Source organism: Piliocolobus tephrosceles, chromosome 9 (genome assembly GCF_002776525.5).
Source record: "Piliocolobus tephrosceles isolate RC106 chromosome 9, ASM277652v3, whole genome shotgun sequence".
NCBI lineage: Eukaryota > Metazoa > Chordata > Mammalia > Primates > Cercopithecidae > Piliocolobus > Piliocolobus tephrosceles.
Window position 1 is genome coordinate 96,491,832 of NC_045442.1, and position 22,503 is coordinate 96,514,334.

The 22,503-nt window shown below is 43.7% G+C and overlaps 1 long non-coding RNA gene across 1 annotated transcript; it reads left to right on the forward strand.

Moving 5' to 3' along the window:
• The first annotated feature begins 1,355 nt into the window (after nucleotides 1-1,355).
• LOC111546672 lies at nucleotides 1,356-16,242 on the forward strand. Its single transcript, XR_002732866.2, has 3 exons — nucleotides 1,356-1,684; nucleotides 3,532-3,687; nucleotides 15,611-16,242. It is a non-coding gene; the product is annotated as an uncharacterized LOC111546672 (long non-coding RNA).
• The last annotated feature ends 6,261 nt before the right edge of the window (nucleotides 16,243-22,503 follow it).

A 22,503-nucleotide genomic window follows, 5' to 3' on the forward strand; every position in this document is an offset into this window, starting at 1 on the left:
CTTCCCTGAGTCTTAGGAAATCTGTGATATCAACATATTCCTTCTATATGCCTTCCCTACCTGTTACCCTTACAGCCCTCCTCCAACAGTTTAGATACTAGAGTCACTCTCATCAATTACAGATGTGCTTAGCAATGCATAACCTAAATGCTTTTTTTAAAAAAGAAAATTGTACATTGTACTGGGTGCCACATATATAAATCCCATTATTTTGTTTATTTTATATATATATATATATCAACAGCAGTGTTAGAATACTGCGATCTGTTATCATATTTATTGTCTATCAACACCATTACCACCACCACACCCCTCCTCCCTCAACAGACAAACAATTTTTCTTTCTTTTTTTTTTTAAAAAAAAAATAAGAGATGGGGTTTTGCCATGTTTCCCAGGCTAGTCTGGAACTTCTGGCCTCAAGCAATCCTGTCTCTGTCTCCCAAAGTGCTGGGATTACAAGCGTGAGCCACTGCATGCATCCAACGCCACAATTTTTAAAATCCAGAATATTTTAAAGCAAATCACACAAAGTATTTCACTTATAATACTTAAATAAGACCTTTTTTTTTTTTTTTTTTTTTTTTGAGACAGAGTCTCGCTCTGTCGCCTGGGCTGGAGTGCAGTGGCCGGATCTCAGCTCACTGCAAGCTCCGCCTCCCAGGTTTACGCTATTCTCCTGCCTCAGCCTCCCGAGTAGCTGGGACTACAGGCGCCAGCCACCTCACCCGGCTAGTTTTTTTTAGTATTTTTTAGTAGAGACGGGGTTTCACCGTGTTAGCCAGGATGGTCTCGATCTCCTGACCTCGTGATCCACCCATCTCGGCCTCCCAAAGTGCTGGGATTACAGGCTTGAGCCACCGCTCCCGGCCTAAATAAGACCTTTAAAAAATATCCACAATTTTATATTATTACTCCTAACAAAAACAATAATTACTTAGTATCATCTAATAGGTGGTTGATATTTAAATTTGTTGTTGTTTTGAAATGGCTTTTACAATTGGTTTATTCGATTGCATTTTTTCTAACTCGTGTCTCAAGTGTTTTAAAAATCTGCTGAACTTATAATGACTTATATACTGTATTTCTCATTTTACCTTTCTTCCAAATGAGGAAATAATGGCAAACCATATAATATTGTACATTCACTGTCAAAAAGCAAACCCTTGTTTTGATAACTTGTTGATTGATAAAAGTTTTCCAAATTGATTCCTTTTTTCTTAAATATTTATAAATGTTAAATCAAGTCTTATCCTGGTATCTAACTGTCAAGAAAATATACTGAAAAATGGACAAAGTACTTGTGCGAAGGTCTACAGAGATGGCTTACAAGAGTTTTCTTCACATCCTTTCTCCATTTTACCTGAAAGGAAACATCTCTCGCATGAGGAAGAAAAGAGGCCAGATCCATTCAACCAAGGCACCATTCAGAAAATGAGCAGTGTTTGGAATTCATTGCAGCACACACCTTCCCCTGCAGAGTGCAGGGAAGAGTTGCAGTCTTGTCAAGTTAGGTCAGGAGATTGAAGTCATCACTGCAGAAGCCGTAGCACACAGCCCAGAGCTCTGACCTGGCCGCCCTGTTGTGCAATAACTAGTGCAAGTGGGCAAAGTAGCCCAGAGCTACGAAAAGGAAAAAGGAGCAAGGAGAGGAGGATTTTCTATGCTTCACTGCAGAAAACACAAGTGAGCAAAACCCTCAGAAGTTTTTTAGAAGTCATTAATACTAAGGCAGTTTACGTGTATGAGTCAGTGATGCATTTTATAGCCAGTCAGCATGAGGCCTTGTCAACATGCCAATATCCTTCCCCTTTGAAAGCAAATATTTAATTGCTACTGAAGGTGCAGACTTATTTTAAGGTTTAGTCCAATATTTATGACCATTTGCTTTAATATAAACAAACACTCTGGGGGTTGTGTGCTGCTTTTGTTGCTTTAAGACAGGGTCTTGCTCTGTCACCTAGGCTGGAGTGCAGTAATGCAATCACGGCGCACTGCACCCTCGACCTGCCAGGCTCAAGTGATCCTCCCACCTCAGCTCCCAAGTAGCTGGGACCACAGGCACATGCCACCACACTTGGCTAATCTTTGTATTTTTTGTAGAGACAAGGTTTTGCCATGTTGCCGAGGCTGGTCTCAAACTCCTGAGCTCAAGCAATCAGCCTGCCGCGGCCTTCCAAAGTGCTGGGATTAGAGGTGTGAGCCACCATGCCAGGCTTTATTTTCTTTATAACTTACTGTCTTCTTAGGATTTTGTAACCTATATATGCTACCATGCTATCCCATGTCCAGTTTTTTAAAAAACTTTTTGAGTATAACTGATGACAGGTGCTTCCACCTATGTTATTTTATTTAATCTTCAGGTAATCCTGTTTGGTAGGCAATGCTGCTTTTTTCATAGGTGAGGAAACTAAATGAGACTTTTCCAGGAGTTACTATGGTAAACTGCAGAACCTGAATTTAAATGCCAGTCAATTCCATGGATGTTATAAGTATGTCCTCTCTATGTATATAGCCTCTAAAATAAGTAGAAATAACTTCATTTTATACGTAAAGAATAGTTTTTCCTGACTTTTTAGAATAACAATTTATTTCTAGTTAAATAATGTATGATGAACACTTCATATTTTTCTTAAGATACTTATTTAAGATGATGTAAATACACACGATTAAGGAATTTGTCTTGGCACATAGCTGATTCATGACAAAGGGTATTTGTGAATGTAGTATTTTACATTCACATGTACTATTACAAAACATTTATTTCACAGTGTATATATACTTAAAAGTTGTTACCAGTTAATTTTGTTGAGCTATGTACTAGAAAAGGATATAATTATTTACCTCTTAATTTTTGGTTCCAAGAATAAATTCTTGGTTGAGCAAGGTCAAAGTCAAGATGTGAACTTTAAAAATACTGGTCCGTGGCTGGGCACGGTGGCTCATGCCTTTAATCCCAGCACTTTGGGAGACTGAGGTGGGTGGATCACCTGAGGTCAGGAGTTCAAGACCAGCCTGACCAACATGGAGAAACCCTGTCTCTACTAAAAATACAAAAAATTAACTGGGCGTGGTGGCGGGCACCTGTAGTCCCAGCTACTGAGGAGGCTGAGGCAAGAGAATCACTTGAACCCAGGAGGTGGAGATTGCAGAGAGTTGAGATTGCGCCATTGCACTCCAGCCTGGGCGACAAGAGCAAAACTCAGTCTCAAATAAATAAATAAATAAATAAATAAATAAATAAATAAATAAACTAGTCCTAAGGGCTGTTGCACATGGGCCATAGCGAAATGAATGGAAATTAATATGGAGAGATCCACTAGTAGAAGATTGCTATGTTCTTGGAGCATATCAAGGCCAAAGCAATTAAATTAGGCACTCCTTTGAAATATATGGCCCCATAGGCCAGAATTTATTAAAGGTAGGATTTACTAATGGGGAAAAATGCTAATTTTCATAAGGAATGGCTGTACTACCTATGAAATTGTAAGAGATTTTTTTTTTTCTTCCCCTGGCCCCTATCCACAATCCAGGAAATTCCTCCTCTTATCATCTAGCAAACAGGTACTGGTGCCAGGGCGTTACACTGGGTGCAAGATATGCAATGATGTGCAGAAAAGATGCGGTCTGTGCTCACATGGAGCTTCCGGTCTTTAACAGTCAGTCAGAGCTGTGTCATTCCAGATATGGTAAGTGCTTGTGAAGGAAATCCTGACTGCTCAGGAGGATTTCATAAGAGAGGTTAATGGGTGGAGAATGAAGGTGGGAGAGCACATTCTAAACGGAAGTGACAGCAAAGATCCTGAGATAAGAGGCATCCAGAACCTGGAAATCAAAAAGACCAGCGTGGCCGAATTATTTGCATTTTAAGGAGAGAGTGATTTGGTTATATTTACATTTTTAAAAGATGATGGCAATGTTTTCATAACTTGGCTAGTCAGTGTGTGAATATTCATTTTGTTAACATGCTTTATGGTGTACATATTTATATATTATTTTGCTTTGGCGTTTGTGAACTATGTCATAATATTTGTAAATTTCTTTTTTTTTTTTTTTTTGAAACAGAGTCTTGCTCTGTTGCCCAGGCTGGAGTGCAATGGCACGATCTCTGCTCACTGCAATCTCCACCTCCCAAGTTCAACTGATCCTCCTGCCTCAGCCCCCCTAGTAGCTGGGATTATGGGCACGCACCACCATGCCCGGCTAATTTTTGTATTTTTATGGGCACACACCACCATGCCCGGCTAATTTTTGTATTTTTAGTAGAGACGGGGTTTCACCATGTTGACCAGGCTGGTCTTGAACTCCCAACCTCAGGTGGTCCACTTGCCTCAGCCTCCCAAAGTCCTGGAATTACAGGTGTGAGCCACCACGCCTGGCCAATATTTGTAAATTTTAAGGGAAAATGGATCGGAAGAAATTAGGAGGTCTGGGCAGGAGTAATCTTTTACAGAGTCTTGCTCTGTCGCCCAGGATGGAGTGCAGTGGTGCCATCTCGGCTCACTGCAAACTCCACCTCCCAGGTTCAAGCGATTCTTGTGCCTCAGACTCCCAAGTAGCTGAGATTAGTTTGCATGACCATGCTCGGCTAATTTTTGTATTTTTAGTAGAGTCAGGGTTTCATCATGTTGGTCAGGCCGGTCTTGAACTCCTGACCTTAAGCAATCTGCCCACGTCAGCCTCCCAAAGTGCTGGGATTACAGGCATGAGCCACTGTGCCCAGCTCAGGAATGATCTTAATGACAGTGGCTACTTCCAGAGAGATCAAGTGGATGAACCGGAGTGAGTTATGATTTGAGACAGGGTGAGTGGGGGAACGGATGAGTCAAGGATGGCAACCTAGATTTTTGGCTTTCACAACTAATACCATTTAGCGAGTTAGGAGGATCCTAGAAGCCAGAATGGAGAAGGAAGTTAGTAGGCTGGGTTTTAGACAATGTGCACTTGATGTGCTTTTGAGATGTCCAAGTGCAGCAGGTGGTTGTAAAGGCTGAAAGTTCACTGTGCACCTGTTCCCATCCTGATTCTTAGACACCAATCCTTAGAAGCTGTTTAAACCATTCTCCTTTCTCTGACTCTAACCCGTGAGTCAACACTTTCCAGGTTCATTGTGACTAGAGAATAACAAACATTTATTACCACATGAATGTGTTGCAGACATGTTAAGTCATAAAAATGGGAATGAATAGGAATGAGATTTTTCCTTTAGTTATTTATATATTAATACATTCTAGGATTTGCCTTCCTGTGTTGCAGTGAGTGGTCTTTTCACCCCCGCTTTGAGGTGAGGACACATTTACAGAAGCGGGGTCATTGAGCCCAAGGTGAACCTGCCGGATTCTCTGTCACCAGACTGGAGTGCAGTGACGTGCTCTCCGCTCACTGCAACCTCCACCTCCAGGTTCAAGTGATTCTCCTGCCTCAGCCTCCCAAGTCACTGGGACCACAGGTGTGCACCACTACACCCAGCTATTTTTTTGTATTTTTCGTAGAGACAGGATTTCACCATGTTTGCCAGGATGGTCTCGATCTCTTGACCTTGTGATCCACCCGCCTCGGCCTCCCAAAGTGCTAGGATTACAGGCGTGAGCCACCGTGCCCGGCTGGTTCTTTCTTATATTCATAAATCTTTGCTCACTACTGCTTTTGCACTATACTCCTGGCAAGCTTAAAATGAGTCATCAGCAAAGGAAGAAACCTTTGGAAACCAACATGTGGAAAAGAATTTGAATAACAAAGGGCAGTATTAGATGTTTTGTTATTGTTTTCCTTTTTTCTATTGTTAGTAGCTTACTATTTATAGTTCTAGTAATTGAAGAATTGTAGACTGTGTTGAAGTTTGCAGCCTTGGATAAGGAGTAAACTTAGTGAGTTGCTATTTTTGTACTTGGATGGCCAGACTGATATTTTCCTTGGAGGAACTTTGATGCAGAAAAAAAGATGAAAATTTTCTGTGACTTTCATAAGCAGCCCTGTTCAGGTATCAACTAGCTTATGGGGCTGTCCCTAGCTCAGTAGTACTCAATCCTATGCCGAGAGCCTCAGCATTCTTAAATGGATGGTTTTCAGGCTGTTTGTCTTTAGGGGAAAAAACAGGTATGATAAGCTCAGATCTACTTTTAGCAGAAACAAAGCTGGTCTAGTGGCCGGGCGCAGTGGCTCACACCTGTAATCCCAACACTTTGGGAGGCTGAGTTGGGGATCGTTTGAAGTCAGGAGTTCGAGACCAGCCTGGCCAACGTGGTGAAACCCAGTCTCTACTAAAAATACAAAAATTAGCAGGGCGTGGCACACACTTGTAGTCCCAGCTAGTCGGGAGGCTGAGGCATGAGAATCACTTGAATCCAGTAGACAGAGGCTGCAGTGAGCTGAGATCCTGCCACTGTGCTCCAGCCAGGGTGACAGAGCCGTCTCAAAACACGCGCGCACGCGCACACACACACACACACACACACGAAAAAAAGAACGCTGGTCTAGCATCAAGTGTACCAAATTTTGGCCTGAGGAGGTCAATGATGCAGGAGAAGTATACTGATGTTAAAGGAAACTCGCCAAATGCAAATCAATGCAGTGCTGCAAAGTAGATATCTGAGACACTTTGTTTAAATTGTACATTTTATTTTTTTTGTTTTTTGAAATGGAGTCTCATTCTGTCCTCCGGGCTGGAGTACAGTGGCACAGTCTCAGCTCACTGCTGCCTCCGCCTCCTGGGTTCAAGCAATTCTCCTGCGTCAGCCTCCAAGTCGCTGGGATTACAGACGTGTGCCATCACGCCCGGTTAATTTTTTTTTTTTTTTTTTTTTTTTTGAGATGAAGTGTTGCTCTTGTTTCCCAGGCTGGAGTGCAGTGGTGCGATCTTGGCTCACTGCAACCTCTGCCTCTCAGGTTCAAGCAATTCTCCTGCCTTAGCCTCCCAAGTAGCTGGGATTACAGGCCTGCACCACCATGCCCCGCTAATTTTGTATTTTTAGTAGAGATGGGGTTTCTCCATGTTGGTCAGGCTGCTCTCAAATTCCTGACCTCAGGTGATCCACTAGCCTCAGCCTCCCAAAGTGCTGGGATTACAGGTATGAGCCACCATGCCTGGCCACCCCGGCTAATTTTTTTGTTTTTAGTAGAGACAGGGTTTCACCGTGTTGGCCAGGCTGGTCTCGAACTCCTTATCTGAGGTGATCCACCTGCCTTAGCTTCCCAAAGTGTTGGGATTATAGACTGAGCCACCACACCCACCCTAGATTGTGTATTTTAAAATAATCGTCTCTAACTGTTGACAGCCAAGAAAGATGAGGACCTCCAGCCACTTGGTAATGGTAAATTGGAAATACATGGTGTCAGCAGTCAGGAAGGTGCATGTGCCTTTACTTGTAAGTTACTTACTTGGCTCTGGTTTGGGCCGCCATCTCCAGTGCTCTGTAAAGTAGGGAAGAGAGCTACTCAAATTAAGGAAGAGGCTTCAATAGCCAGCCACCACTACTTTTCTGAACTATTTCTGGTATTTGACCTCCAAGTCTAAATGGAGTGAGCCAGTTTGCATTTCTTGGGCAGTTGCACCCTTAGTGGGGGTCAACCTTAGCTCTCCAAAAGTCAGATCAGGCTCACTGCTGACCCAGTAATTAAAATTCAATCTAATTAGATCTGAAAGTTCTGACAGCAATTGGAAGTCCTTGAAGCAACCAATGTGGGATTCTTTAGGAAGCAGAGATGAGGGGAGAGAAAGCAGAGAAAGGTCAGACAGCCAGCTCATTTTGATCCCTGCGAGACCATCAAACCCACCAGGGACTATCCATGAAAGGGCAAGTATGTGACCAACCAAGGAATCTCCTGGGATGCAGTAGAACACAGTATTATAGTGCTGTGGTTTCCAAAAATACACTTGAAAAATACAAGTGTAATGTGAAGTGTGATGTGAACTCAAAATTAGGGTATTTGCATGGGTGTGAATGTTCATTTTTATGAAAATCATCTGTGTATTCGAGTTTTCCAGAGAAACAGAACCCACAGGATATATACACACGGACACACACACACACACAGTTGTCTCTCAGTTTACATGGGGGATTGCTTCCAGGACCCCTCACGGATATCAAAATCCACAGATGCTCAAGTTCCTTATACAAAATGATGTAGTATTTGCATAGAACCTATGCACATCTTCCTGTATGCTTTAAATCATCTCTAGATTACTTATAATCTCTAACACAAGGTAAAGGCTATGTAAGCAGTTGTTATACTGTGTTGTTTAGGAAATTATAAGAAGAAAAAGAAGTCTGTACATGTTCATTACAGATGCAACTATTCTTTTCTTTTTTTCAAATGTTTTTGATCTGTGGTTGGTTGAATCCATGGATGTGGAACCCATGAATACAGAGGGCTGACTGTTCATGTAAAATGAGATTTATTTATTTATTTATATTTATTTATTTTTGAGACAGAGTTTCACTCTTGTGGCCCAGGCTGGAGTGCAATGGTGCAATCTCAGCTCACTGCAACCTCCACCTCCCAGGTTCAAGCGATTCTGCTGCCTCAGCCTCCATAGTGGCTGGGATTACAGGTGTGTGCCACCACACTTGGCTAATTTTTTGTATTTTTAATAGAGACGAGGTTTCACCATGTTGGCCAGGCTGGTCTCGAACTCCTGACCTCAGGTGATCCCCCTGCCTCGGCCTCCCAAAGTGCTGGGCTCATAGGCATGAGCCACCGCGCCCGGCCCAAAATGAGATTTATTATAAGGAATTGACTCACAAGATATTGGTGGTTGACCAATCCCACAATCCACTGTCTTCTAGCTAGAGACCCAGAAAAGCCAATGGCATGAATTCCAGTCTGAGTCTGAAGGCCTGAGAAGGAGGAGTGCTAATGGCATAACTCACATTCCAAGATAAGGAAAAGACTGATGTCTCAGCTCAAGCACTCAAGTAGAGAGACAGAATTCAGCCTTCTTTCACCTTTTCCTTCTGCTTGGGCCCTCAAAGTGTTGAATTATGCCTACCCATGTTGGAGAGGACAATCTACTTTAGTCAGTCCACTGATTGAAATGCTACTCTTTTCCAGAACCTCCTCACAGACATACCCAGAAATAATGTTTAAGCAGATATCTGGGCATCCTGAGGGCTAGTAAGGTTGACACATAAAATTAACCATCACAAGTCTACCTCTTGTCAACTTGGCACCTGTATGCCTCCCTGTAAAACATATTTAATCTCCAAATGAAAACAGTAATAGGCTGGACACAGTGGCTCATGCCTGTAATCCCAGCACTTTGGGTGGCCAGGGAGGGTGGATCATTTGAGGTCAGGAGTTTGAAACCAGCTTGACCAACATGATGACACCCCGTCTCTACTAAGAATACAAAAACTTAGCCAGGTGTGTTGGCACATGCCTGTAATCCTAGCTACTCAGGAGGCTGAGACAGGAGAATTGCTTGAACTCAGGAGGTGGAGGTTGCAGTGAACGGGGATCATGCCACTGTACTCCAGCCTGGGTGACAGAGCGAGACTCCTCAAAACAAACAAAAAAAGTCAATAACAAGGTCATAGTTCCACCTAACATGATACAACTAACTACCCTATATGCAACTGAAAACGCACCAATCTCTTCCCCAAAAGAGGAGGTAAAATCCATCAGTGATGTTTATTCTTCTATTGATAGCCCATAACTTAAATACTATGGTGTAAAATTAATAAATACTATGATATAAAGTCAGTATTTATGTTATATGATAAGGGAATAAGAGATGAAAAATAGAAACACAAACATTCATAACAAGATGAGGAAGAAATATGACAATTACATTCCTTGTTTTTGTAACTGGTTACATGGCCATAGCTGGTATTTGTAACCACCTTGTTTCTACTACCCACTGTATATTCCCTTTGCAGCTGGTTGGAGCTCTTCATCTGGTGGGGTGACCCAAATCTTTATTTCTGAAGAGTCTAAGCCATTAAGAGTCCTGCCTGAATTGGGTTGTTGTGGTTTTCCATTGACCCTAATCATAGGTGGTACCAAGAGACAACCTTAAGGGATCTCCTGTAATCCAGATATACTCTTCCTGATCTTCACTGTGGAGTAGTTGTCCAATTTCCTCCTGGTATTCAGCATCAGTCACCCCAGCCATCACAGGAACTCCCTTCTTTGCCTGTTGATTCAGAGCCATGAGAAGCTCAAAGTGGCTGGGGACACTCTTAACTTCCAGTTCAATGAAATCATTGCTGTGTTTCCCGGTTGAAGCGTTCTTCTCTCCGGAACTAAGACCTCTAGGTCACCAGAGCATAAGATTATGGGGCCAGGAAGCAAAGATTTTGCTAATGGGTTACCAGGGGTAATAGTGAACAGTGATGCTGTCACTTTCACCCCTTGATTCCTGGACCTGTGAGTCCTGACTGGGTGGAAAGGCTGATACCACTGTGAGGAGAGAGGCTGATACCACTAGGGTTGTAGAGACCCTTTCCACTGGCAAAAAGACTCATCAGAATTTAGGGACTCAGTGCCCCCTGCTTTGCCACCATCTTGCCATACGTTCCCACCTCAACTAACAAGATTCCATTCTTTCTCAATCAATGCTCTCACTTTAATAGTGGGCACTCTGCAAGGCCAGGAGTACAACTTGCAATGAGATTCAGCCAGACACAGGGTGAAATTCCGTGTTTGATTTTCAGCAATCTCAGCTCTGCAGCTATAGGGAATAAGGGTGAGAAGGCACCCTTATCTATGAAGCAGAGCAAGTGAGCCCTCACCAGACACAGAATTGGCTGCTGCCTTGATCTTGGACTTCCCAGCCTCTAGAACTGTAAGACATAAATTTCTGTTGTTTATAAATTATGCAGCCTAAGGTATTTTGTTATAGTAATCTGAGCTTGTCAAGACAATCTTCCTCCAGCCTTTCCCATCTTGGTTGATGGCAACTCCTTCCTTCCAGTTTCTCAGGCCAAAAACCTCGGAGTTTTTCTTTACTCATGTCTTTTTTTTTTTTTTTTTTTTTTGACGGAGTCTCACTCTGTCACCCAGGCTGGAGTGCAAGGCCTCTCGGGTTCAAGTGTTCTCCTGCCTGAGCTTCCCAAGTAGCTGGGACTATAGGCACGCGCTACTGCACCTGGCTAATTTTTGTATTTTTAGTAGAGATGGGGTTTCACCATGTTGGCCAGACTGGTCTGGAGTTCCTGACCCCAGATGATCCACGTGCCTCGGCCTCCCAAAGTGCTGGGATTACAGGCATGAGCCACTGTGCCCGGCCCTTTACTCATGTCTTTCACACTCTACATGTAATTCATCTTGAAACCCTGTTGGCTCTATTTTCATTTTCTTATTTTATTTTTTCAAGAGGCTATGTTGCCCAGGCTAGTCTCGGACTCCCAGACTCAAACGATCCTCCCACCTTGGCCTCCCAAAGTGCTGGGATTACTGGCATGAGCCACCATGCATGGCCAGGTCTGCTTTCAGAACATATTCAGCACCTGGCAGACAGGTCCCACCAGAGACAATGACAGTAGGCCAGCAGAAAGCAGATGTGTATAAAGCAGTAGGCTGCCAGATCAATATATCAGGATGACTAGAGGCAAGGGATGTTCAGCAGGGTGGACAAGCAGAAGGTGCCATCAGGAAGAAAGTCCACAGTTACCAGGGCCCTAGCTACTGAGCCCAGAATGGGCAAGCCAGGCACAGGACTGGAGGAACTGAAGCACCAGGCAGGCTTCCATGACAGAGATCCAAGTGGAAGAAGCAAGGCAGATGTCTAGTTCACCCAACTGGGGCCTGAAGGTCTCTGAAGCAGGAGGAAATTCATGCATCATCATTGGGCACCAAACAAGCCTGAATGAGCAGTGCTGGGCTATGGGCCTCTTACCCCAAAGCAGGGAATGGACCTGGAGGCTAGAATGGAGAAATGCCTGCAAGGGAGGTCAGCAGGTCCCAGGCTGGGGAGACTGAGGGAAGCTGAGCTGGCAGTCAAGCTGACTGGACACCATTCAAACAAGAAATGCCACAGGATCCTGCTTCTGAAGCACTCAGCTCCCAAACAAAAAACATGGAAGACAGTTGGGTGGCTATAGTGAGGATCTACAGATGGTATTTCCTGGGTCTTGTGTCTCCTGGGCCCCAGGAGGATGGAGGTTGAGTTGAGTCTTAAAGGCTCAACCTTTCACACACTGAAAAACCCTCTTCCCAGCAGCCCGACAGCAAGTCCTCTGACCTCTGTAGTAACTTTTCTGGTATTTAACTCATTATCACCTCCCAAAGTTGCCTCTTCAGTGGACTCCACGTTGTGGTCCCTCCCTCTGTCTTTCCTGGTCTTCCCCAGCTCTGCATGCTGCTCTCCATTCCCCAGACCCACATGTTCTGCCACACCGCTCACCAGCCCCTAGGTACTTTAATACACGGGAATATCTGTTGTTGCTACATGTCCCTAGGTCAAAATTTTTTCTTTTTTCTTTTTTGAGACAGAGTCTCACTCTGTCGCCCAGGATGAAGGGCAGTGGTGTGATCTCAGCTCACTGTAACCTCCACCTCCTGGGTTCAAGCGATTCTCCTGCCTCAGACTCCTGAATAGCTAGGGCTACAGGCACACGCCACCATGCCTGGCTAATTTTCGTACTTTTAGTAGAGATGGAGTTTTTCACCACATTGGCCAGGCTGGTCTTGAACTCCTGACCTCAGGTGATCTGCCTTCCTTGGCCTCCCAAAGGGTTGTGGTTACAGGCGTGCCTGGACTCAAAAATGTGTTTTCTAATACTATTTTGATAACAATCCTTCAATGTTGTTGGTTTCCTTTATAATCCTGGGTATTTTATTTCAAGCACTGAAAAACATTACTGTGAGAAGAAGATCAGAGACTCCAGAATGCCACATGCTCTGCCACAGCTCTCACAGCAGGGCACCACAGGCCTTGTGCATCCTGGGCCGTGTGAAGCTCAAGCCACAGGGTTCCTCGTGCTTCTCCTTCCTGCTTAATCCTCCTGTTTTATTGGCTGAGTCCACCAGCTGGGCTTTAACCAAGAGTCTACTCCCCTAGTTCCTTTTACTTTCTTCATTTTTTAGAGACAAGGTCTTGCTCTGTCACCCAGGCTGGAGTATAATGGTACCATCATAGCTCACTGCAGCCTCAAGCTCCTGGGCCCAAGCAGTCCTCCCACCTCAGCCTCCCGAGTAGCTGGGACTACAGGCACACACCACCATGCCCTGGCTAATTTTTTTTATAGAGATGGGGGTCTCCCCATGTTGCCCAGGCCGGTCTTGAATTCCTGGCCTCAAGAGATCCTCCTGCCTCAACTTCCTAACCTGCTGGGATTATAAGTATTAAATCAAATTTAGCCTAAAGCTACCTCCTTACATATTTTAAGTTCAACCTAAAGGTTTCTCTGTACATTGTGGACAATAAGCTAAATGGAATTGCAAACAGACTATAGCCTACTCTTGTGCCAATCAACCAGTTTTGGCCAATCAAATGTGGTCAACTGTTCCAACCATGTTCTAATAAAGCAAATGCTGAGCTATAACCAATCCGGCTGTTTTTGCACTTCTCTTCCATTTTCTGTATGTCACTTCCCTTTTTCTGCCCATAAATCTTCCACCACGTGACTACACTGGCGTCTCTGAGTCTACTCTGGCTCAGGAGATGGCCCAATTTGCCAGTCATTCTTTGCTCAATTAAACTCTTTTAAATGTAATTTGACTAAAGTCAAATTTTAATTTTTTTTTTTTTTTTAAACCACAGATTTGAGCCACTGAACCTAGCCCCTTAGTTTCTATTCAGTGACCTAGCTTCCTGCCAGGCCTTCACCAGGCCTTGTCCTAGTGATGGAATGCTGGTACCATGCGTTCTCTTTTTTGCCTCCTGCCCTCTACATACCCCACCACCAGCTGTGACGGTCCTTTGAGGAAGGATCTTTGGAAAGCTCCTGGCATCCTTTGTCCTGCCTGCTGGAGGAGAGTGCCTGGCCCCAGTGATTGTCCCAGATGGTGCTGAGTTTATTACATCCTCTGACACTAGGCTCTGAGCTGCCTAGAAGCCCTGGCTAGAATCAGACTCTATCTGCATTGATTATTTTTGTTTGTTTGTTTCCATTATCTGGTTCTACTACTTCTCCACAGACCTCTTCCCTACCTAGTTCTCCTCATGCCTCATGCCCAGGACCACCCTTTGGTTCTAGTCTAGTTCCCTGGAACAGCAGTGAAGACATGTCATTCCCCTGCTATATGGTAATTCTTCATAACTTTTTTCCTGCAAGCTCAACATTCCTCCTTGATGATAGTTTCTAACTCATTTTCTGCAGCAGTGCACACACTTCTGCTCCCTAAAGTGCTGCTGGAAGGGCCACTTATTAGAACCAGACCAATTGTTCACGTGCTTACTGCTTAAGAGACTCATGACTTGTCTCTAATGACTAGAAGCAAATAAAGAAGCTGTTTTAAGGGGGAGAATCTGCTTTTGAATCCAGCTCCCACTTATGTTTTTGGCCGAAATGAAATAGCTTCTTTCTTCATGCACAGCAGAAATACCCAGGAAGCCACCTCAGTTCTCTGGGTTAGAGTATAAATGTTCTAGATGTTTCCTCTCTGAGCCAAATAAAAGGAATCCCCAGAATTCCTAGAGGAATTTGATATGTAGGAGTTAACACATGTTACCTGCTTTTTCCAGATGAACGAGGACAGAGGGCATCTTCCTCCCTGACTCCGGGCTGGCATTGCTTGGGTGACTAGCAAGCAGGTTGCCAGCATCTGTGCCACTATGAATCGAAGGGTCTGGAAAAATCTCGACCAAAATACTTTCTGAGCACCACCCTTACCTCAGTGTCTACGATTTCTCTATTCAAGATTCGCATGGGTTTAAGGTGTCAGAATTCCTGGTCATTGTGCAAACTGGTTTTCTGGAAGGGCTCTCGTTTCTGAATGCCTCTGCTTTTTCCGCCAGCAGATGCAAGTCATCTTTCTGTCACCCTCAAGGGGCCAGGTCCCAGGTCCTGAGCTCCGGTTGGGAGGAGATAGTTTGGGGAGCTCTGAAAGAGGGAGGGTCAACCCTGGAGACTGGGCAGAGGTCCTTAGTGTGGGGAAAAGGCGGGAGCGTTGGGAGGCAGCTGCATTTGGAATACAGATTCCCCCGCCTCTGGCAATCTCTGTCTCCCTCTGGTGGTTTAAGCTCTCAAAATTACAGGCAGTCTTTGTAAGTAACTCATACATTCCAGTACCAGGGTAAGTTTTTAATCTTTTGGCTCATGTCATTTTCTCCCAGCAACTAGGGTCTCTGCATTTTGTCCTGTTGTCATGGCAACTGGTTCTCTGCAAGCTTTGGGAGCTGAAGCTGTAGAGCTGGCTCGTTAGGGAGGCTGCCCTCTCTCGCCAGCTCAATGGGGGAACTGTAGACATTTGGAATTTGAATCATTCTAGTCCATTGAATAGCTTGCCGAGGTGACCCTGAGCAAGTTCCTTCACATCTCTTAACGAACAAAAACTATAGTGTTGTCGTGAAGATTGTATGAGATAACTTATCTGAAGTTCCTAGCGCCATGCCTGACATACTATTTTAAGTGTTCGATAAATAATATTTGCCTTCCCGTTGATTGAGACTCCACAGGCAACAACAAAAAGTTACTGCTCTAAGTATTTCTCTTTTTCTCTCTGCAGCCTTGCACAGAAGTTGCCATGGTTCCACATCCCTAAACCAATGAGACACAATGGCAAGTTTTTCTTCGTACCTCTGTTTCAACCACCAGCTTAACTCCCCTTCCTGAGTGCAGCTAAAGCTGTGGCCATCAGGCAGGTGAAGCGTGGTGCCTCCTGTTCAACCAACAGGAATGACTGAAGCAGGATGGGGGTGGGACCAGCAGTAAGAAGCCCAGAGCAATGACCAGAGCTCCCTTTCTGGGGAGAGCTGGGCTGGAGAAAATCTATGCACTGCTGATCTCCTAAGGAGAGAATTTCAAGGATGAAAAGATGGTGTCCCACAGGCCTGAGGCTGTACAGATCTAGCTTCTGCCATTGAGGACAGCAGGGACAATAAAGCTTCCCAGATCCCCTTTCAACCTGCCAGCTGGCATGTCACCTACCAAAGGGGAAGCCAATCCTAGACCTTGCACTACTTGAGAGATTGCAAAAGCATCCAGTTAGCTCAGTCTGGACCCCAGTGATAAATAGACTCACGAGTGAGCTAAGGAAAGGAACTGGTCCATGTGAAAGGAACCGGCCCAAGGAAAAGCAGGAATCTATGAAGGCATTCAATAACTTGGAACAAAAAGGAACAAGAAAGTAAAATTGAATATTTGGGTGATGGTTACACTAAAAGCCTAGATTTCCCCAATACAAGATATATCCATGTAACAAAACTGCACCTGTACCCCTTAAATTTATATACTAAAATAAAATAAAATAAAATAGAAGAGATTCCTTTTCGTTTTGTTTCTGAGTCTCACTCTGTCACCCAGGCCTGGAGTGCAGTGGTGCCATCTCAGCTCACTGCAACCTCCTCCTCCTGGGTTCAAGCAATTCTCCCAACTCAGCCTCCCCAGTAGCTGAGACTACAGGTTCATGCCCTCACGCCCAGCTAATTTTTGTATTTTTAGTAGAGACAGGGTTTCACCATGTTGGCTAGGCTGGTCTCATATCCCTGACCTCAAGTGATCCGCCTGCCTCAGCCTCCCAAAGTGCTGGGATTACAGTTGTGAGCCACTGTGCCCAGCCAGAATAGAAGAGATTCTATTACAGCATAAAATACTTTGCGGAAATAAGAAACAAGGCCGGGCGCAGTAGCTCACGCCTGTAATCCCAGCACTTCGGGAGGCCGAGGCGGGCGGGTCACGAGGTCAGGAGATCGAGACCACGGTGTAACCCCATCTCTACTAAAAATACAAAAATTAGCCGGGTGCGGTGGCGAGCGCCTGTAGTCCCAGCTACTAGGGAGGCTGAGGCAGGAGAATGGTGTGAACCCAGGAGGCGGAGCTTGCAGTGAGCCGAGATCGCGCCACTGCACTCCAGCCTGGTGGACAGAGTGAGACCCCGTCCCAAAACAAAAAAAAAAAAAAAAAATTAGCCGGGCGTGGTGGCACACGCCTGTAATCCCAGCCACTTAGGAGGCTGAGGCAGGAGAATCACCTGGGAGGCGGAGGTTGCAGTGAGCCGAGATCATGCCACTGCACTCCAGCCTGGGCGACAGAGCAAGACTCTGTCTAAAAAAAAAAAAAAAAGAAAGAAAAATAAATAAGAAACATGAGTTTTTCATTTTAAATTTCAGTTGATGATTGAAGAAGAGGATAGTTGCAGGCTAAATTAGTGGCTCAGAAGATTCAGTGAGAGAAAAATCTCAAAACATAAAACAAAATTACAAGCAGGTGGAAATATTGAAGAAACTGACAAAGTCTTTGAAGTCTAGATTCAGACAACCTTACATGTAAATGATATAATGCCTAGAAAGGTTTTTAAAAAAGAAACGTAGAAAAGAAGCTATAATTAAACCAAACCTATAATAATAATAATGATAATAAATCCTATGTACTAAAAAGAAATTGAGTATTCAAAATGAAAGAATTCACCAAATCCCAATCTGGATTAATAAAACACTTAAGGAATATCCTGGTGAACTGGGCGCAGTGGCTCATGCCTGTAATCCCAGCACTTTGGCCAGGCTGGTCTTGAACTTCTGACCTAGTGATCCACCTACCTCAGCCTCCCTCAGTGCTGGGATTACAGGTGTGAGCCACTGCGCCCAGCCTATATAACTGTTAAGGTAAAAGAAATATATTCAAAATTACACAAGATTTAGAAAATAAATCCTACGCCTACTTCTGTTTGATGAAAATATTCCAGAAGAACTTTAATTAAATGATAAGTAAATCAGAAAGAAGACCACAAGATTGTCATGATGAGTAATGAACTTCTGTGTGAGTGTGTGTGTGTGTGTGTGTGTGTGTGTGTGTGTGTGTGTTGCAATACTGGGTAAGGGAGCAGAAGGATAGTTACAGCGTTCTTAAGATTTTATCTTACTGGCCAAGGAATGGAGTGCCTTGGTGAACAGAAATATTTGATAGTGTGCTTTTATTTTTCTTTTCACAGGTAATGGTAGAGAAATATTTGTTTATGTGTATCCAGATTAAAATGGAATCATTAGTGAAATGGAAAATTACATCAGAACTTTGCATTTTTCAGGTCTGTTAAGGAATGACAGAATGACACACCCATTCCTTGCTCCATCCCCACTTCCGATTTCCACATCCATACACTGGAAATTCTTGATTTCTTTAGCCAAGGACACAGAAGCTCAACAAATTAAAGATTCAATGCAGGACTAAAAAAGATGTGTTTTTTGGTGCTGATAGACTCTTGCCTGATTTGAGAGGTTTAATTCTAGGGTGTTTAACAGCCCTTTATTTTTTAGGACTTGCATTCTGTTCAGGAAAAATTTATATAAACTACCTTAATACTTGTGTGTAATGAATGGATACAAACATGAGGGGCTGCTTGTTGTGTGTGTGTGTGTGTTTGTATGTGTGTATGACAATCTATGTCTATTGGAGTATTTATGACATTAATGTTTAATAAAAGTATTGATCTATTTAGGTTTAAATGTACCATCTAGTTATGAGGGTCTTTAAATTTTAATTTGTTTTTATTTTATTTCATTTTTTTTTTTTTAGAGACAGGGTCTCCCTCTGTCACCCAGGCTGGAGTGCAGTGGCATGATCATAGTTCACTGCAGCCTCAAACTCCTGGGCTCAAACAATTCTCCTGCCTGAACCCCTGAGTAGCTGGGACCACAGGCATGTGCCACCATACTTGGCCAATTTTAACATTTTTTGTAAAGATGGGGTCTTGCTATGTTGCCCAGGCTGGTTTCCAACTCCTGGCCTCAAGTATTTTTTCTGCCTGGGCTTGCTAAAGCCCTGGGATTACAGGCCAGGTTTGGTAGCTCATACCTGTAATTGCAGCACTTTGGGAGGCTGAGGCATGCAGATCACCTGAGGTCAGGAGTTCAAGACCAGCCTGACCAACATGGTGAAACCCTGTCACTCTGTCTCTACTAAAAATACAAAATTAGCCGGGTGTGGTAGCACTTGCCTGTAATCCCAGCTACTCAGGAGGCTGAGGCAAGAGAATTACTTGAACCTGAGAGGCAGAAGTTGCAGTGAGCCGAGATCCCACCGTTGGACTCCAGCCTGGGCGACAAGAGCAAAACTCTGTCTCGAAAATAAACAAACAAACAAACAAACAAACCAAAGCACTGGGATTACAGACAGGAGCCACAGAACCTGACCTAATCTTATTTATTTTATTTTATTTTATTTTATTTTTTTGAGACAGAGTCTCGCTCTCTCACCTAGGCTGGAGTGCAGTGGCACGATTTCGGCTTACTGCAACCTCTGCTTTCCGAGTTCAAACGATTCTTCTGCCTCAGCCTCCTGAGCAGCTGGGACTACAGGCGCCTGCCACCATGCCTGGCTAATTTTTGTATTTTTAGTAGAGAGAGGGTTTCACTGTGTTAGCCAGGAGGGTCTTGATCTCCTGACCTCGTGATCTGCCCACCTCAGCCTCCCAAAGTGCTGGGATTACAGGTGTGAGCAACCACGCTGGGCCCCTAATTTTATTTTTAATTTACAAAGTAATAATTGTATATATTCGTGGAGTACGATGTGATGATTTGATACATGTTGACAATGTGGACTGATTAAATCAAGCTAATGAACATATCTATCACCTCACATACTGTCATTCCTTTGTGGCGAGAACTTTTTTTGAGACGGATCTCGCTCTCTGCCCAGGCTAGAGTGCAGTGAGGCTATGTAGACCCACTGCAACCTCCGCCTCCCAGGTTCACCTCGGCTTCCCGAGTAGCTGGAATTACAGGCACACGCCACCACACCCAGCTAATTTTTGTATTTTTAGTAGAGACAAGGTTTCATTATGTTACCCAGGCTGGTCTTGAACTCTGACCTCAAGTGATCTGCCCACCTTGGCCTCCCAAAATGCTGGGATTACAGGCATGAGCCATCACACCCAGATCTTTGTGGTGAGAACCTTTACAATCTAATTTTGGGGGTCTGCAGTTTCTTGAGTTAATTTTAGAGCCAGGAAGGTCATATCTTTGGAGTGGGAGTAGGGATCAGGGTCAGTTCCTTGGCATCACTGAGTGGTCCCTCACCATCCATCTTTCCAGCTGGAAAGCATCTTGCTGGCCAGTCTCCAAAATAATAAGCAGGAAGGGTAAAATAAAGGAGGATGTGATCACATCAGCAAAGAAAAAAAAAAAAAAAAAAGAAAAAAAGTAAAGAGAGGAAATGCCAGTGTAAAATAAACGAAATAAATAGTAAAGAAGTAATATTACTAACAATATTAGTAATATTGTTGCTAAAGAATAGAATGCATTGTGGCATATTATATGTGGATCTTCTGTTTATCATCTTGCTAAACTCTCTCCTTTATATATTCAATCTTCTAGGAGAGGATTCATACAATCACAAAATAATTACAGTTTTATTTCCTCCCTTTCAGGCCTTTGACTTGAATTTGTTTTCTTTATATTGGCCAGAATATATGAAATAGACATGGTCATATGGGGCATCTTTGTCTTCTTCCTGATTTTAAAGGATACTAATTATTTTAATGGAATTTATATAGGCCTCATGAAATGAGCTGGGGAGTAATCTATTTTTCTCTCCTCTCTAGGAAAATCTATAAAATTAGAATGACATTTTTCAAAAAAGTTGACTTGTCTGTGAAACTAACTGGGCTTGGTATTTTCTTTGTAGAAAAAGAGACCATTTCTGACATTCATCATACTGTTTAGCAAGCCACCAATTTTACAAATGAAACCTATTTATGACATTCATTTTGCTACTAAAACCCTGCTCTATTGATCAACATATGTACAGTGAAGCCTCTGTGGTAACTGACTGCTGTGCGGCCTTAAGGTGAAATGTTAGCTGACCACTCTTGAAGAGCGAGTTCCTGATTAAAGACATTGACTTCCCTGAAGTGTATCTTAAACGAACATACACACACACACACACACACACACACACACACACACAGAAGCAGGCATGCCTACACACATCACATTATCCTTGCCAAAGTACCTTAAAGAAAGTTACAGTATTTTAAAGTAAATTAATCTCCATGCATTGATTTTTTTAAATCTAATTTTGGGATCCTGGGCTGACGTCTTTTTGACACCAAATTAACGTCAAATCATTTGCTCCCTGACTTGTTGAAACATGAATACCTGGAAAGAAAAGTTCTCTGTGAAGCAGAGATTAGTGCTATGAGAAAGAGGAAGAAAGGCATCTACGGCACGCCTGAGCACGCTCTGTAGGTTCAGTCCTTAAGAGTCAGTCCTTGAAAAACAGATTGAACTCTTACTCCCAAAGATAAGATCACCCTTCTGGAGGAAATGTCAAAATTTAAGAAATCAGAATAAATCCTTTCTTAACCATTCCTTCATTCATGTAGCAGTTACTGGAGGTCTCCGAGGGGCAGGACACCATGATAGACACCACAGACACAGAGAGTTACTTGTCCTCAAGTAACTCACAGTCTAGATAGGATTAAATAGGGAATTAGCCAGGCGTGGTGGCTCACACCTGTAATCCCAGCACTTTGTGAGGCTGAGGCGGGCGGATCACTTGAGGCCAGGAGTTGGAGACCAGCTTGACCAACATTGTAAAACCCTGTCTGTACTCAAATAAAAAAATTCGCTGGGCATGGTGGTGCGTGCCTGTAATCCCAGCTACTCGGAAAGCTGAGGCAGGAGAATCACTTGAACTGGGACCTGGGAAGTGGAGGTGTCAGCGAGCTCAGATCACGCCACTGCGCTCCAGTCTGGGCTATAGAGTGAAACTCTGTCTCAAAAAAAACAAAACAAAACTGTAATGACCAACACAAAATCAGATCGAATTTACTGCTTGAGGGAACAAGGCCAAATAATGAGAATCAGTATCAGCAGACAGTAGGGACAGACTCACAGCTACTCCTGATAGTGCAACTACTAGATACAAACTGTAAAATCCCTATGCCTATTATGTTCATGGAGATGGAAACCAACATTTTCAGGAAGGAACTATATCTATAAAAAGTTACACTGGGCTGGGCACAGTGGCTCAGGCCTATAATCCCAGCAATTTTGGAGGCTAAGGCAGGAGGATCACTTCAACCCAGGTGTTCAAGGCCAGCCTAAGCAACCCTGTCTCTACTTTTTTTTTTTTTTTTTTTTTTTGAGACAGAGTCTCACCCTGTCATTCAGGCTGGAGTGCAGTGGCGTGATCTTGGCTCATTGCAACCTCTACTTCCCAGGTTCAAGCAATTCTTGTGTCTCAGCACCCCAAGTAGCTGGGATTACAGGCTCACACCACCATGCCTGTCTAATTTTTGTATTTTTAGTAGTGATGGGGTTTCACCATGTCGACCAGGCTGGTCTCAAACTCCTGACCTTAAGTGATCTGCCTGCCTCAGCCTCTCAAAGTGCTCGGATTACAGGCATGAGCCACTGCTCCAGGTCAAAAAAAAACTTTTTTAATTAGCTGGGCATAGTGACT